We start from the raw sequence: 6,900 nt of genomic DNA, 5'->3' as shown, positions 1-6,900 counted from the left end.
AGGCCAAGTAAATATCGTTAGTAATTATATTAAGTATAGAATTGTGCTGCTGCACTATGGCAACCACTCAGCAAGGCTTTGCTGCTGCTGTTTGATTCTACTGATTCTTCTAGCAGAGTTTATTTGTTAAAAACCCATTACAGACTTGTAATCCACTAAGAGACGTGGTATAAAAAAACAAGATAGAAGGTGCTTTACACAGGATTCTCCTCCATAGCTAGATTGTTAAGCTGCTGGGATGCTAGCGTTGCACATTTTCTGTTAGCAAAGTGGAAAAGCCGAGCAGGTCGTTAATCTGTATGTGAAAAAACAACTCTGAGGCCACATACTAAAGCAGGCAGATATTCTGAATGTTGTAGTTCTGTCCAATTAACCTGACTGGTGCTAAGGTGTAATGCTCCTTTACAGTTGTTCTCTCTCTTTTGTGTGAGCACAAACACACGTGTGTGCGTGTGCATGCATGTGTGTGTATGTGGCTGACAACATTACTTAATTTGCTTTGTTGTACTAGTACATGTGTGTGTATGTGTGTGTGTATAAAGCTTTTTTTTGCCTTGAACTAGTATCCAAAGGTCCCTGCAGGGATCAAGGATCTGTTAAATTAGACATCATACAAATATTCTGGAAGATCTGGTCCCTGCCTCAGAGAGCTTACCATGTCATTTAAAACAAGGCACATCAAATGAATGGAACAAGATGGTGGTAGGACAAGAAGAAGAGATGATGGCAAGCTCACAGAGGCACATAGATTAGTTGTGATCCTGAGTCTGCTTCAATTGAAATAAATGGCAAAGATCCCACTGACTCCAGGGCCATAGGATTAGGGTCTATAGGCACAGCTCAGTGGGCCAGTATCATTTAAAAGCATTTAAAAAAATATAATCAGCTCTCACTAACCACTGTTCACCCTCACCAAATAGCCCAAGACTAATTGACTGATTTCTTGTAGGCATCCTAGCAGGCAGTGAGAAGTGATATGTTTTCCTTTGAATTTCAGATTGCTGGACTAGAGATAAGCAAAGTGCACACCATTAGTATAGCTGTATGTTCCAAAGGTGAGCAAACTGTACAGTTATTAAAGAGGTGCATTTACCTGTTTGTGAATATTGCCAACTACAGTTCAAAGCTCAGTATTTTGTCAAGCAGAAGACCAAAACCTTTCTCAAAGTGCAATTGTAATGATAGAAAGATACAAAATATATACACAAAAGATGGTGGATAGGACTGGAACAACTGGTTTCTCTTGACTAAGTTGGCTAACAGCTACATGCAGCCAAATTATTTTCCTTTTAGCAAGGACTTGGGTGATTGCGTTGGGTTAAGCTCATTATAGTATGCTATTCCTTTTCCACAGCTGCATTTACACCAACTGGCTTTCTCTAAAGCAGTTCATTTGGCTCTGGTGGAAATGAGGGTCCAGTTTGCACACTGCAGCAAAGCTCCTGGATATACAACAGCATTTTGCTTGTAGCAAGGAAGCAACAGTATAATGATATTAAAAATTAACTTGCAAACACATAATAGAGAGGTACTCCACAAAAACCAGCTTAATCTCCTCTAGTGTGTTGTAGAGTGCCCCACTAACACATTTTGTGTCTGTCAGAACCAGTGCCCTGTGAGCACTAATCATTTTTATTAACCATTAAACAAGAAGGTTCTTTTTATTTGAAAATGTAAAACATGCAGAAAGTACAATCTATAGCCTCTAATTCAGGTCACATTAAACTGCTATTGCTCACCACTCAGCTTTTCCATATTCATTTGAAAGCTCCTTGCCATAAAACCCAAAGTTGCCACTATTCCACACCAGAAGGTAATGTTCCATCATGTACATTTGCATTTAGAAGCGGAAATTTATACGGAATAATTACACTTCATTTATGACTGACCTGATGTAAAGGAAGGCTCTTTTGAAGCTCCTCTCTGAGCAGTTTTATGAGGTGTTACTACATTTTGTTAACACTTTTCACCTTTAAATAGTTCTTATTTCATGTTTGGGTGGTGAGAGGTTAAAGTGCTTTGACCTGAGAAAAATGATCTAGAGGGCAGCTGTAACTGGGGTTGCCCCTGCGCCTGTTAGTTTTGGTCATTTGTTTTATAAAATGCAGCTATTCTACCCTCTGCTTATGGTGTTTCTGGTTTGTCATTTGCATAACTATTTAATGACTTCACCTACTACTCAGAAAAGGTCAGAAATAAGCCATATTGGGAGGGGGAAAAATCCCCCACCAAAAAAAGGTCAATCTCAAGGCCTTATTTGAGGCTTGCTTATCCAAATGCTAACGGGTTTCCTCAGCTGATCTAAACAGTACTTACTTTTTATTTACAAGCCACAGTTAATGCCATCTATTTAGCATTATAAAACAGATTCCTCACATGCTTTTTACTATGCAGTCTTGGCTGCTACTGGGTGAGACTGCAGAATATTTTACTGCTTTGTGGCTCACATTCAATATTGCAAAAAAAAACCCCATCGACAAAAAATCTTTTTTTAAAACTGGATCTTCATTTTCAGCAGCCCTCCTGCTGTGACAAAGCTGCTATTTAAACTGATTCTAAAATAAAATAAGCACACCTAATACAATAAACACTTCATTTCAAAATGTCAGGGTTGCAGTTTTGAGTGTCATGGCTCAAACAATCATCTAATTGAAAAGATAAGACTATCCTTGACTATCCTATCCTTGGATGTCCTTAAAGGCTTTTTAGTGAAATGAGTCTGTAGGTCTCAACTTAATAGCCAATATACCATAATGACTATCATTTACATGATGGGAAAAACAATGAAACATCAGTCTGTGTGTTAAACAGACCATGATTTAATGGTCCCTAGAGGTTTGGTTGTAGCCCATTCACATAGATCAAATTAATATTGAAATTAGCTGTTAAGGTCTAAATTTTAGAGGTACAGATCATCCACAACTCCTATTACTTATAACTGGAGCTAGCTGTGCCTATGAAAGGTGGATTCTGTCTGTATTCAGTTCACCTTACAAACACATAGTGAATGGGTTCTTTAAATTCCCGTATAAAACAGCCAAACCCTCACAGAACAGCATGACAATGACAACAAAACATCCCCCCAAATAAATGAAAGGCCATGTGTGACTAATGGGATGGGTTCATTTGATGTGTGGTAACAAACGTCACTTTTAATTCTATGTTATAACTCCCAATCTAAAGCAAAACTCACTGCTATGGAAAAGCTGCATATATAATAAGGGGTGAAAGCTAGGGTGTAGCGAGAGATGTGTCTGATGTAGGATGAGAGAAAAGATAGCCTTTAATCATTTTGTTTTCAAAGAAGCTTTGGAGATCTCTTTGAAGACAAGATTTTCCGAGCTGTTTCTGTAAAATAGGAAGCAGTGATATATCCTATATACCTCCTGCCCAGTTCCTGCCCCCTGGGTTAAACTATGTATGGTATATATAGTCTCAGGCTTCTGGATCTTTGCTACAAAGCAATCCAACTTCATATCTGGTAAACTGCTGCAAAGCTGAGATCATCATTTGCTGCCCAGATATAGACATTTATGATTTAGAGTATATGATTCCCATAGAAGCAAGAAAAATATATTGTAAAACACCTTCATTGGACAGCATGTTTTTATTTGGCACAATACTAGTAATCTGTCAGAGAGAGGTAGACAAACTAAGCAAAATAATGGATAACATTCAGTGGCCTTTCCCTCCCTCAATACTTAAGATGACTGAAGAGAGAACTTTATGTAAATCATGTATTATTATAATTGTGGGCAAAGGAACATTCATGCACACCTGATTTAAAAAGGTAAACATCATGGAAAGGATGCACAATAAAAATTTCTTTCCTTTGCTGGCAGGAAAAGTCAAGTGTCTTTATAAGATTTATAGTCCAGTCATACTTTAATTATAAATTCCCCTTCTTTTTACTGTTTTATAATGTGCAGCATTTGAACTAGATTGCTCGGTCGCATGCATTTGAAAGGACTGATGGGATGAACATTTGAGCTTCGCCTCCTATTTCTTTTGCAACCTCCACTTCTAAGAAAGTAATTTTTCTCTTGCTACCAGTCGCTTCCAACCTAAACAATACTTCTGAATAGTCTGCTCTGCTTGGCAGCTTTGACCCATATATCTCCAGGCAATCGAATAGTGAATTTGTCTTCTGTAAACACCAGTGAGCAGAACTCCTATTTTGGTAATGCCCTAGGCCATCATACTGTATGTCTGTAATACTCACTCTGATACTGTGGCTTCTGTTCCCATTTACATCAAAATTACTTCTCATTGCTCATGTGATGGCAATTGGTGAGACAAATGTTGGGAGCAAGTATTATCATTCCCATTTTACAGATAGGTAGAAAGGGATGGGGTTCTCACAAGGACTGCAAGCAGGAAAGATGGAAAACTGACTTTAGATTCCAGGAGTCCCAGTCCAGGACACTAATTGCAAAACCATCTTTCTTGACTATAGTATTCTTAATGAGAGTGGAGCTTTTCTTTTACACAACAGCTTTCAAAGTTGCCTATCTAGTTACAGATAACGCAGTAAAGGCTGAAGTATTTAATGCCTTTTTTTACTTCAATTTTCACAAATAGGGGCAGCTACCAATGACAATATTAGGAAGGGTATTTCAACCTGAGTTAGCCTAATTAAGCTAACAATTGCTTAATTACTGGACTTTGTAAAAGTTACTTTTTGTGGTGCTGAAACTGTCTAGGCTGTCCAGCCACATCCTGCTACTAATGCTTTATACATTATTACTGTTTTCATACGCTGCATTGTCTGCAGCTTATCCTTGAAGTGTAGGAGCTATTCTAGAAGAATAACTGTGAATAAAATCTAGTTTCACTGATTTCATTTTCCCATTTTTGAACACAGAAGTGATCCAGGCACATCTCAGCTCCCCATCCTCCTGCTCTTGATTCTCACTTGACTTGATTTCTGTTTTTCTAATTGGAAAATAAGCTCTATTTTGTAGAAACAGAGAAGATCACTCATGAGCAAGGAATTACTGAAACTAAAAATCAACTCGGACCCCCACACCTTTTTAAAGCAGATGGTTTCTCAAAGGACAGCAGCTCAGCAACAGGGGAAACTGCCAGTCATCACACTGCAAGTCTTACTTCATCTGCCCTACTAACTGTGAAAATAACAGAAACCACAGTAATTCTACACACTCTACAATCAGCACAGAATAGGCAACTAACTGTAAGTGCTTGTTGCCAACACGTTTTATTAACTTTTAAAAACCCAGACAAAAGCAAAGATCATATCACCAAGAAAGATGAATTTATGTTAAAAGTGTACTAGGAAGAACAATCGAAAAGTAGCAATAACTAGTGATCATACCTAACACTCTCTAAAGAGCTCATCCTGATACAGTGACTTCCAGGCTTGGTAGTGCTGAAGTCAGTGGTAGGAAACAAAATTTGCAGCCTCTGTGTATGCTTAATTTTGAACTCAATAACAGATAGAATAAGGACTTCAATTAAGTCTGTGAATTTAATAGCGCCAATTCTGACCCATATTCAATCTGTTGCATGGCAATAACAAGTGAAATAGTCCTTAATCCTTATTTTGGGTGTCTTCTTCTAGGCCAGGGCTAAGTTGAGGGGAGAAGTAGATTGCAATTTATTTTATAATAACTTTAGGGTCAGACTCTGACACCCTTATAAATTGGGAATAGTACCATAGTCCTGTGGTCAATGAAAACCTATTTAGGAGCAAGACACTATTCATGAATGAGGTTTTCAGACTCTAATCTTTATGTTCTTAAAGGTTAAGATCCCCTCTTTGTAACAAAACACAGAACAGGTACTTGTTTCTTAAAGGATAAGTCTCAAAGGTTTTAAGTTGCCATGGAAATACCTTAATATTTTATCCATCATTTGGATGTACAACCTAAAAGTTTTTCTTATTTTCTTGAGGTATACCCACCATTACACATAATGGAGTGGGATCATCCATGAAGTTATTCATGAGGTACTTTGAGAGCGGTTTTCACCTTCTCCTTGAAGAGAAATAAATTATAGCAACACACTCATAAGGAACAAACAGCTCTGGCATTTCAGCTGTGATTATGTTATTAACTTTTTTTTACCTAGTAATTTTCACTCAACAAAAAGAAGCAATTTTCACTCACCCCAGTGACCAAGAGTTGAAGATTTCTGCATGCAGTACCAATGTATGTGCTTGTGGTCCACCTTGACAGTTACTTAATTCCTTTCCAAATAGAAACATTATCCTCCCTGTATCCCCATAACAGTCAGAAATAATTTCCATTTCTCTTTAAGTTATGATTTAATTTGGAAGACAACGATTTGAAATGCCACGGGGAAGTAAAGTCAGAACATGAGGGGGAACAAGGTTGGTGAAATGTACTCTGAAATATTTATTCCTCCTCTATACAGGTAAAGTTAAGGCCATGTCACGCTTAGGACACGTTAACTACACTTAAAAAGAGCATCCCTGTGTTCAAGCAGTAGAACATGTGCCAAGTGCACTTGTGTTGTAGTAAAGTTACAACTTTTTGTGGGAGGACTCTATCCAGATCGTATTAAGCATTCAGTTATCATTGGACTGCCCCATGGAGATAATGCAAACAATTTGTGGTCTTCCTGCCAGTGGTGTAAGCCATTGGTAGGAGTGGCACCCTCTCCAAGGCTTGGCTCCCTGTGTCTCCCTCTGCCTGCTGCCAGCAGCAGAGACCTGTCTCACTTTGGTTTCTCCCTCATCCAGCAGCAAAGACTTGTCTCACCCAAGGACCAAGCAGTAGGAGCAGAGCCAGTGGCAGGAGCATCATCCTTTCCTAGACTTGGCCCCCTGTGTCTCGCTCAGCTCCCCCAACAGTGGGAGACCCAACTTGCAGTGGCATGCCAGGGGCAGGCATTCCTTGGCTGGGGGGGGCTCCGCAT

The sequence above is a fragment of the Alligator sinensis genome, unplaced genomic scaffold, assembly GCF_000455745.1.
Source record: "Alligator sinensis unplaced genomic scaffold, ASM45574v1 scaffold16_1, whole genome shotgun sequence".
NCBI classification, from domain to species: Eukaryota; Metazoa; Chordata; order Crocodylia; family Alligatoridae; genus Alligator; species Alligator sinensis.
This window is presented reverse-complemented; position numbering follows the sequence as displayed.